The sequence below is a fragment of the Pimephales promelas genome, chromosome 20 (assembly GCF_988280905.1).
Source record: "Pimephales promelas chromosome 20, fPimPro1.hap1.1, whole genome shotgun sequence".
Taxonomy (NCBI): Eukaryota; Metazoa; Chordata; class Actinopteri; order Cypriniformes; family Leuciscidae; genus Pimephales; species Pimephales promelas.
In genome coordinates, this window is record NC_142788.1 from 626822 (window position 1) to 637823 (window position 11002).

The window sequence follows — 11002 nt, forward strand, 5'->3', positions numbered from 1 at the left end:
TCGAAACTCAAAATTTCGACCCGAAAAAAAAACGACAGTGTTACCCCTTACGTTTTTTTTTTTTTGGGCGAAAAATTGAGTATCCCCAATCTTCTCGAAACTATGGATTCTGATAGAGGGCACTGAGACTTACACCTGAGTGCAAAAATGGAGGCTCTAGACCCTTCCAGAGCTGAGATATCAAAACTCAAAATTTCGACCCGAAAAAAAAAACGACAGTGTTACCCCTTACGTTTTTTTTTTTTTTTTTTGGGAGAAAAATTAAGTATCCCCAATCTTCTCGAAACTCTGGATTATGATAGAGGGCCATGAGACTTAGAACTGAGTGCAAAAATGGAGGCTCTAGCCCCTTCCAGAGCTGAGATATCGAAACTCAAAAATTCGGCCCGAAAAAAAAAAAACGACAGTGGTACCCCTTACGTTTTTTTTTTTTTGGGAGAAAAATTAAGTATCCCCAATCTTCTCGAAACTCTGGATTATGATAGAGGGCCATGAGACTTAGACCTGAGTGCAAAAATGGAGGCTCTAGCCCCTTCCAGAGCTGAGATATCGAAACTCAAAAATTCGGCCCGAAAAAAAACCGACAGTGGTACCCCTTACGTTTTTTTTTTTGCTCGAAAAATTAAGTTTCTCCAATCTTCCCAAAACTCTGGATTCTGATAGAGGGCCATGAGACTTATACCTGAGTGCAAAAATGGAGGCTCTAGCCCCTTCCAGAGCTGAGATATCGAAACTCAAAAATTCGGCCCGAATAAAAAAAACGACAGTGGTACCCCTTACGGTTTTTTTTTTTTGGGCGAAAAATTAAGTTTCTCCAATCTTCCCAAAACTCTGGATTCTGATAGAGGGCCATGAGACTTAGACCTGAGTGCAAAAATGGAGGCTCTAGCCCCTTCCAGAGCTGAGATATCGAAACTCAAAAATTCGGCCCGAAAAAAAAAACGACAGTGGTACCCCTTACGTTTTTTTTTTTTGGGCGAAAAATTAAGTTTCTCCAATCTTCCCAAAACTCTGGATTCTGATAGAGGGCCATGAGACGTAGACCTGAGTGCAAAAATGGAGGCTCTAGCCCCTTCCAGAGCTGAGATATCGAAACTAAAAAATTCGGCCCGAAAAAAAAACCGACAGTGGTACCCCTTACGTTTTTTTTTTTGCTCGAAAAATTAAGTTTCTCCAATCTTCCCAAAACTCTGGATTCTGATAGAGGGCCATGAGACTTAGACCTGAGTGCAAAAATGGAGGCTCTAGCCCCTTCCAGAGCTGAGATATCGAAACTCAAAAATTCGGCCCGAATAAAAAAAACGACAGTGGTACCCCTTACGGTTTTTTTTTTTTGGGCAAAAAATTAAGTTTCTCCAATCTTCCCAAAACTCTGGATTCTGATAGAGGGCCATGAGACTTAGACCTGAGTGCAAAAATTGAGGCTCTAGCCCCTTCCAGAGCTGAGATATCGAAAATCAAAATTTCGACCCGAAAAAAAAACGACAGTGTTACCCCTTACGTTTTTTTTTTTTTGGGCGAAAAATTAAGTATCCCTAATCTTCTCGAAACTCTGGATTCTGATAGAGGGCACTGAGACTTACACCTGAGTGCAAAAATGGAGGCTCTAGACCCTTCCAGAGCTGAGATATCGAAACTCAAAATTTCGACCCGAAAAAAAAAAACGACAGTGTTACCCCTTACGTTTTTTTTTTTGGGCGAAAAATTAAGTATCCCCAATCTTCTCGAAACTCTGGATTCTGATAGAGGGCACTGAGACTTACACCTGAGTGCAAAAATAGAGGCTCGTCTAGACCCTTCCAGAGCTGAGATATCGAAACTCAAAATTTCGACCCAAAAAAAAAAATTACAGTATTACCCCTTACGTTTTTTTTTGGGGGGCGAAAAATTAAGTATCCCCAATCTTCTCGAAACTCTGGATTCTGATAGAGGGCACTGAGACTTACACCTGAGTGCAAAAATGGAGGCTCTAGACCCTCCCAGAGCTGAGATAGCGAAACTCAAAATTTCGACCCAAAAAAAAAAACGACAGTGTTACCCCTTACGTTTTTTTTTGGGGGGCGAAAAATTAAGTATCCCCAATCTTCTCGAAACTCTGGATTCTGATAGAGGGCACTGAGACTTACACTTGAGTGCAAAAATGGAGGCTCTAGACCCTTCCAGAGCTGAGATATCGAAACTCAAAATTTCGACCCGAAAAAAAAACGACAGTGTTACCCCTTACGTTTTTTTTTTTTGGGCGAAAAATTGAGTATCCCCAATCTTCTCGAAACTATGGATTCTGATAGAGGGCACTGAGACTTACACCTGAGTGCAAAAATGGAGGCTCTAGACCCTTCCAGAGCTGAGATATCAAAACTCAAAATTTCGACCCGAAAAAAAAACGACAGTGTTACCCCTTACGTTTTTTTTTTTTTTTGGGAGAAAAATTAAGTATCCCCAATCTTCTCGAAACTCTGGATTATGATAGAGGGCCATGAGACTTAGAACTGAGTGCAAAAATGGAGGCTCTAGCCCCTTCCAGAGCTGAGATATCGAAACTCAAAAATTCGGCCCGAAAAAAAAAAACGACAGTGGTACCCCTTACGTTTTTTTTTTTTTTGGGAGAAAAATTAAGTATCCCCAATCTTCTCGAAACTCTGGATTATGATAGAGGGCCATGAGACTTAGAACTGAGTACAAAAATGGAGGCTCTAGCCCCTTCCAGAGCTGAGATATCGAAACTCAAAAATTCGGCCCGAAAAAAAAAAACGACAGTGGTACCCCTTACGTTTTTTTTTTTTGGGCGAAAAATTAAGTTTCTCCAATCTTCCCAAAACTCTGGATTCTGATAGAGGGCCATGAGACTTAGACCTGAGTGCAAAAATGGAGGCTCTAGCCCCTTCCAGAGCTGTGATATAGAAACTCAAAAATTCGGCCCGAATAAAAAAAACGACAGTGGTAGCCCTTAAGTTTTTTTTTTTGGGCGAAAAATTAAGTTTCTCCAATCTTCCCAAAACTCTGGATTCTGATAGAGGGCCATGAGACTTAGACCTGAGTGCAAAAATGGAGGCTCTAGCCCCTTCCAGAGCTGAGATATCGAAACTCAAAAATTCGGCCCGAAAAAAAAACGACAGTGGTACCCCTTACGTTTTTTTTTTTTGGACGAAAAATTAAGTTTCTCCAATCTTCCCAAAACTCTGGATTCTGATAGAGGGCCATGAGACTTAGACCTGAGTGCAAAATTGGAGGCTCTAGCCCCTTCCAGAGCTGAGATATCGAAAATCAAAATTTCCACCCGAAAAAAAAACGACAGTGTTACCCCTTACGTTTTTTTTTTTTTTGGCGAAAAATTAAGTATCCCCAATCTTCTCGAAACTCTGGATTCTGATAGAGGGCACTGAGACTTACACCTGAGTGCAAAAATGGAGGCTCTAGACCCTTCCAGAGCTGAGATATCGATACTCAAAATTTCGACCCGAAAAAAAAACGACAGTGGTACCCCTTACGTTTTTTTTTTTTGGGCGAAAAATTAAGTATCCCCAATCTTCTCGAAACTCTGGATTCTGATAGAGGGCCATGAGACTTAGACCTGAGTGCAAAAATGGAGGCTCTAGCCCCTTCCAGAGCTGAGATATCGAAACTCAAAAATTCGGCCCGAAAAAAAAACGACAGTGGTACCCCTTACGTTTTTTTTTTTTGGGCGAAAAATTAAGTTTCTCCAATCTTCCCAAAACTCTGGATTCTGATAGAGAGCCATGAGACTTAGACCTGAGTGCAAAAATGGAGGCTCTAGCCCCTTCCAGAGCTGAGATATCGAAACTCAAAAATTCGGCCCGAAAAAAAAACGACAGTGGTACCCCTTACGGTTTTTTTTTTGGGCGAAAAATTAAGTTTCTCCAATCTTCCCAAAACTCTGGATTCTGATAGAGGGCCATGAGACTTAGACCTGAGTGCAAAAATGGAGGCTCTAGCCCCTTCCAGAGCTGAGATATCGAAACTCAAAAATTCGGCCCGAAAAAAAACCGACAGTGGTACCCCTTACGTTTTTTTTTTTGCTCGAAAAATTAAGTTTCTCCAATCTTCCCAAAACTCTGGATTCTGATAGAGGGCCATGAGACTTATACCTGAGTGCAAAAATGGAGGCTCTAGCCCCTTCCAGAGCTGAGATATCGAAACTCAAAAATTCGGCCCGAATAAAAAAAACGACAGTGGTACCCCTTACGGTTTTTTTTTTTTGGGCGAAAAATTAAGTTTCTCCAATCTTCCCAAAACTCTGGATTCTGATAGAGGGCCATGAGACTTAGACCTGAGTGCAAAAATGGAGGCTCTAGCCCCTTCGTGACCTGAGATATCGAAACTCAAAAATTCGGCCCGAAAAAAAACCGACAGTGTTACCCCTTACGTTTTTTTTTTTTAGCGAAAAATTAAGTATCCCCAATCTTCTCGAAACTCTGGATTCTGATAGAGGGCACTGAGACTTACACCTGAGTGCAAAAATGGAGGCTCTAGACCCTTCCAGAGCTGAGATATCGAAAATCAAAATTTCGACCCGAAAAAAAAAACGACAGTGGTACCCCTTACGTTTTTTTTTTTTTGGGAGAAAAATTAAGTATCCCCAATCTTCTCGAAACTCTGGATTATGATAGAGGGCCATGAGACTTAGAACTGAGTGCAAAAATGGAGGCTCTAGCCCCTTCCAGAGCTGAGATATCGAAACTCAAAATTTCGACCCGAAAAAAAAACGACAGTGGTACCCCTTACGTTTTTTTTTTTGGGCGAAAAATTAAGTTTCTCCAATCTTCCCAAAACTCTGGATTCTGATAGAGGGCCATGAGACTTAGACCTGAGTGCAAAATTGGAGGCTCTAGCCCCTTCCAGAGCTGAGATATCGAAAATCAAAATTTCCACCCGAAAAAAAAACGACAGTGTTACCCCTTACGTTTTTTTTTTTTTTGGCGAAAAATTAAGTATCCCCAATCTTCTCGAAACTCTGGATTCTGATAGAGGGCACTGAGACTTACACCTGAGTGCAAAAATGGAGGCTCTAGACCCTTCCAGAGCTGAGATATCGATACTCAAAATTTCGACCCGAAAAAAAAACGACAGTGGTACCCCTTACGTTTTTTTTTTTTGGGCGAAAAATTAAGTATCCCCAATCTTCTCGAAACTCTGGATTCTGATAGAGGGCCATGAGACTTAGACCTGAGTGCAAAAATGGAGGCTCTAGCCCCTTCCAGAGCTGAGATATCGAAACTCAAAAATTCGGCCCGAAAAAAAAACGACAGTGGTACCCCTTACGTTTTTTTTTTTTGGGCGAAAAATTAAGTTTCTCCAATCTTCCCAAAACTCTGGATTCTGATAGAGAGCCATGAGACTTAGACCTGAGTGCAAAAATGGAGGCTCTAGCCCCTTCCAGAGCTGAGATATCGAAACTCAAAAATTCGGCCCGAAAAAAAAACGACAGTGGTACCCCTTACGGTTTTTTTTTTGGGCGAAAAATTAAGTTTCTCCAATCTTCCCAAAACTCTGGATTCTGATAGAGGGCCATGAGACTTAGACCTGAGTGCAAAAATGGAGGCTCTAGCCCCTTCCAGAGCTGAGATATCGAAACTCAAAAATTCGGCCCGAAAAAAAACCGACAGTGGTACCCCTTACGTTTTTTTTTTTGCTCGAAAAATTAAGTTTCTCCAATCTTCCCAAAACTCTGGATTCTGATAGAGGGCCATGAGACTTATACCTGAGTGCAAAAATGGAGGCTCTAGCCCCTTCCAGAGCTGAGATATCGAAACTCAAAAATTCGGCCCGAATAAAAAAAACGACAGTGGTACCCCTTACGGTTTTTTTTTTTTTGGGCGAAAAATTAAGTTTCTCCAATCTTCCCAAAACTCTGGATTCTGATAGAGGGCCATGAGACTTAGACCTGAGTGCAAAAATGGAGGCTCTAGCCCCTTCGTGACCTGAGATATCGAAACTCAAAAATTCGGCCCGAAAAAAAACCGACAGTGTTACCCCTTACGTTTTTTTTTTTTTTGGGAGAAAAATTAAGTATCCCCAATCTTCTCGAAACTCTGGATTATGATAGAGGGCCATGAGACTTAGAACTGAGTGCAAAAATGGAGGCTCTAGCCCCTTCCAGAGCTGAGATATCGAAACTCAAAATTTCGACCCGAAAAAAAAACGACAGTGGTACCCCTTACGTTTTTTTTTTTTGGGCGAAAAATTAAGTTTCTCCAATCTTCCCAAAACTCTGGATTCTGATAGAGGGCCATGAGACTTAGACCTGAGTGCAAAATGGAGGCTCTAGCCCCTTCCAGAGCTGAGATATCGAAACTCAAAAATTCGGCCCGAAAAAAAAAATTCACAGTGTTACCCCTTACGGTTTTTTTTGGGGCGAAAAATTAAGTATCCCCAATCTTCTCGAAACTCTGGATTCTGATAGAGGGCACTGAGACTTACACCTGAGTGCAAAAATGGAGGCTCTAGACCGTTCCAGAGCTGAGATATCGAAACTCAAAATTTCGACCCGAAAAAAAAACGACAGTGTTACCCCTTACGTTTTTTTTTTTTGGGCGAAAAATTAAGTATCCCCAATCTTCTCGAAACTCTGGATTCTGATAGAGGGCACTGAGACTTACACCTGAGTGCAAAAATGGAGGCTCTAGACCCTTCCAGAGCTGAGATATCAAAACTCAAAATTTCGACCCGAAAAAAAAACGACAGTGTTACCCCTTACGTTTTTTTTTTTTGGGAGAAAAATTAAGTATCCCCAATCTTCTCGAAACTCTGGATTATGATAGAGGGCCATGAGACTTAGAACTGAGTGCAAAAATGGAGGCTCTAGCCCCTTCCAGAGCTGAGATATCGAAACTCAAAAATTCGGCCCGAAAAAAAAACGACAGTGGTACCCCTTACGTTTTTTTTTTTGGGCGAAAAATTAAGTTTCTCCAATCTTCCCAAAACTCTGGATTCTGATAGAGGGCCATGAGACTTAGACCTGAGTGCAAAAATGGAGGCTCTAGCCCCTTCCAGAGCTGAGATATCGAAACTCAAAAATTCGGCCCGAAAAAAAAACGACAGTGGTACCCCTTACGTTTTTTTTTTTGGGCGAAAATTTAAGTTTCTCCAATCTTCCCAAAACTCTGGATTCTGATAGAGGGCCATGAGACTTAGACCTGAGTGCAAAAATGGAGGCTCTAGCCCCTTCCAGAGCTGAGATATCGAAACTCAAAAATTTGGCCCGAAAAAAAAACGACAGTGGTACCCCTTACGTTTTTTTTTTTGGGCGAAAAATTAAGTTTCTCCAATCTTCTCAAAACTCTGGATTCTGATAGAGGGCCATGAGACTTAGACCTGAGTGCAAAAATGGAGGCTCTAGCCCCTTCCATAGCTGAGATATCGAAACTCAAAAATTCGGCCCGAAAAAAAAACGACAGTGGTACCCCTTACGTTTTTTTTTTTTGGGCGAAAAATTAAGTTTCTCCAATCTTCCCAAAACTCTGGATTCTGATAGAGGGCCATGAGACTTAGACCTGAGTGCAAAAATGGAGGCTCTAGCCCCTTCCAGAGCTGAGATATCGAAACTCAAAAATTCGGCCCGAAAAAAAAACGACAGTGGTACCCCTTACGTTTTTTTTTTTTTGGGCGAAAAATTAAGTTTCTCTAATCTTCCCAAAACTCTGGATTCTGATAGAGGGCCATGAGACTTAGACCTGAGTGCAAAAATGGAGGCTCTAGCCCCTTCCAGAGCTGAGATATCGAAACTCAAAAATTCGGCCCGAAAAAAAACGACAGTGGTACCCCTTACGTTTTTTTTTTTTTGGGCGAAAAATTAAGTTTCTCCAATCTTCCCAAAACTCTGGATTCTGATAGAGGGCCATGAGACTTAGACCTGAGTGCAAAAATGGAGGCTCTAGCCCCTTCCAGAGCTGAGATATCGAAACTCAAAATTTCGACTTGAAAAAAAAAATGACAGTGTTACCCCTTACGTTTTTTTTTGGGGCGAAAAATTAAGTTTCTCCAATCTTCCCAAAACTCTGGATTCTGATAGAGGGCCATGAGACTTAGACCTGAGTGCAAAAATGGAGGCTCTAGCCCAGGGGTGTCCAAACTTTTTTTAGTGAGGGCCAAATACAGAAAAATAAACAGTGGGCCGGGCCACACACTATATTGACACATGAATACTGCGTTTTTAAGACCTGGCTTGTTACTCAAGGTCTCTACATAAAAAAGAAACACACACAAACAGTTTGGGTTTTAACATTTTAAATAAATAAAGAAATGTTTATTATTTAAGTAAAAAATGTGGTATGAATTAAATACAGTGTCAGTTGTGTGTGTTTGCAAAGAGTCAGGTTAATAACTAGAACTGCACTGCCCGTGCACTGGACAGGCCTGTAGGTGGCACAGGTGGTCCTAACATTGTAACTCACCTATAATGTGAAGAACATTGCACTCAATGTACATATCAATGGATAGTGAAAACATGTGACAATTTGCCCCAGGTTGATATTTATGAAAAAAATACTTTCAGTTTAAAAACTACTTTTAGTATATACATTTTTTTTATTATTTTTTTTTAAGGTTAAGTGAAAACCAACATACTTTGATGAAACAAAACCTTGCTGGAGAAAATACAGATGTTGATAGTTTTTTTTTTTTTTTTACTCAAAACCTCCTATTTACTTGGATAGAGCCCTTGTGACAACTAGCCCCGTTCTACTTTCAATTATATTCATTGAAAACATGAACATGTGTAAACTGTCTGTAATTAAGGTTTGCCATATTTAGCAGGACTTGACAGACTAATCTGAGGCAATTTCAAGAGACTGTTCATTCGCCTAAAGAACAATTCTCATAAATAAAAAAAATACTTCAAAACTAATGCACACAATTCAAAAGCGACAAAGAGGAAGAAGGTGCAACAAGGTTCAAGGTCACGTGTGCGCTGCTTTTAGCTTTATTGCTGTTTAATGTGAACTGATAATTCTATAATGTGAAGAACATTGTACTCAGTGGGAGCAGTGATGCTGTCCTTTGGATTGAAGGATGGCTGACATGTCAGGAGAAAGTTTGGTGGTTGAGACACGAAGGACTTCACAGAGATGGCTATCAGCCATTCTGGTTCTCGATCTGCTTTTGTTCTGATTTAACAGAGAAAACGTTTGTTCACATATGTATGTTGAGCCGAACAGGCTCATCATTCTTTTTGCCTGGCGTCTCATCAGAGGAAACTTAGCACTATCCAAACTCTGATAGAAGTCAGGGAGGGAGAGAAGCTGATGTTGACTCTTCAGAGAATCATCGCATTGCATTTCAATCAGTTCTAACTGCAGATTCTCTTCCACTTCTTCTGCATCCACCAGGAAGGGGGTCGAGAACAGCTTGATTTGTTTTTCAATGACAGAAAAATCTTGGAAACGCTGGTTGAATTCTGTCACGAGAGATGCAAACACAGACACATATTTCTCCTTTTTAGAAGAAAGGTCGGCCGTTGGAAAAGCAGACTTGATTTCAGACAGTGCAGGAAAGTGAGCAACATTAAAGCTTCGTAGTTGTGTCTCAAACAGGCGGAGCTTTACACGGAAGGCTTTCACGTGCGCATACAGGTGTGGCAACAGCTGTTCTTTGCCCTGTAGGTTCTTGTTTAGTGTATTCAGATGATGAGTAAGATCAACTAAAAATGCCAGGTCGGCCAGCCACAGAGGGTCACTGAGTTCATGAAGAGGTCGGCCCTTCTCTTTCATAAACCGATCGATTTCTGATCTCAACGAATAAAACCGCTGCAGCACTAAGCCCCGGCTCAGCCAGCGCACCTCAGAGTGGTAGAGCACATCCCCGTATTCAGCATCCACCTCAGAAAGGAAAGCTTGAAATTCTCTGTGGTACAGTCCTCTAGCTCGAATTATGTTGACAGTTTTTACAACAGTGTTCATCACATCGCCCAGCTGTACAGTCTTGGCACACAGTGCTTCTTGGTGAATTATGCAGTGCATCTTAAAAGCCTCACCCCCGCTCTCTTTTACCTTGGCGCAGACCATCGATGCCATTCCTTTGCGATCGCCCGTCATGGCCGGAGCTCCATCAGTTGTTACTCCACAGAGCTTGTCCCATTTAAGCCCCATCTTTTCAACTGCCTCTGACACAGCTTCAAAAATATCTCTACCTGTCGTTGTGCCTTTTAGGCTCTTCATATCAAGCAGCTCCTCCGTACAGCAAAAATTATCATCTACTCCCCGCAAAAAAATTAACAGCTGCGCGGTGTCTGTAGCATCCGTGCTCTCATCGCATGCAATCGAGTAAAAATCAAAAGCACAAGCTTTGTCTCTCAGCTGAAGTTTCAAGTTAGCAGACAAGTCCTCGATTCTCCGCACTATAGTATTTCTGGATAAGCTCACGTTGTTGAAATCCTGCACTTTCTCCGGGCACATTATTTCTGTGACTTTGATGAAGCACTGCTTTATGAAAGCACCATCTGAGAACGGTTTGCCGTGCTGGGCAATAAGTTTAGCGACTTCATAGCTTGCTGTTGTGGCGTTTTCTTGTATTTTGTTAGCACGGAAAAAAAACTGTTGTTGAGCTTGCAGGCTAGCTGCCATTTGTTTGACTTTCTGCGTTCGTTCGGCACCGGTGTACGATGTGTAGCTTTGATGTTTGGTTTCATAGTGCCGACGGACATTATACTCTTTCATCACAGCAACATCTTCATTGCAAATCAAACAGACACACTTTCCGTTGATTTCTTTGAAAAAATAGTCATTTTCCCACCTTGTTTGAAATCTTCTACACTCATTTGCTATTTTTCGTTTCTTGGGTGCTGCCATTTCTGGTGACTCGCGGTAAAAGTTTTTCTACTAGCTACGAGAGGCACCGTTTCTGTGGTGGGCTGCCTGGCTCCATCTAGTGTTAAAACTGAGAAGTGCAGAGAACAGTTGAGCTCAAGTTTCTTGTGTGGGCCATATTCAATTATATTTTCAGAATTTGCTGCGGGCCAATAAAAACTGGGCCGCGGGCCGCAGTTGGC

General features: G+C 41.5%; 1 pseudogene; it reads right to left on the bottom strand.

The window, feature by feature from the left end:
- Positions 1-8981: 8981 nt before the first annotated feature.
- Positions 8982-10670, bottom strand: LOC148970509 (general transcription factor II-I repeat domain-containing protein 2 pseudogene; annotated as a pseudogene).
- Between the last annotated feature and the right edge of the window lie 332 nt (positions 10671-11002).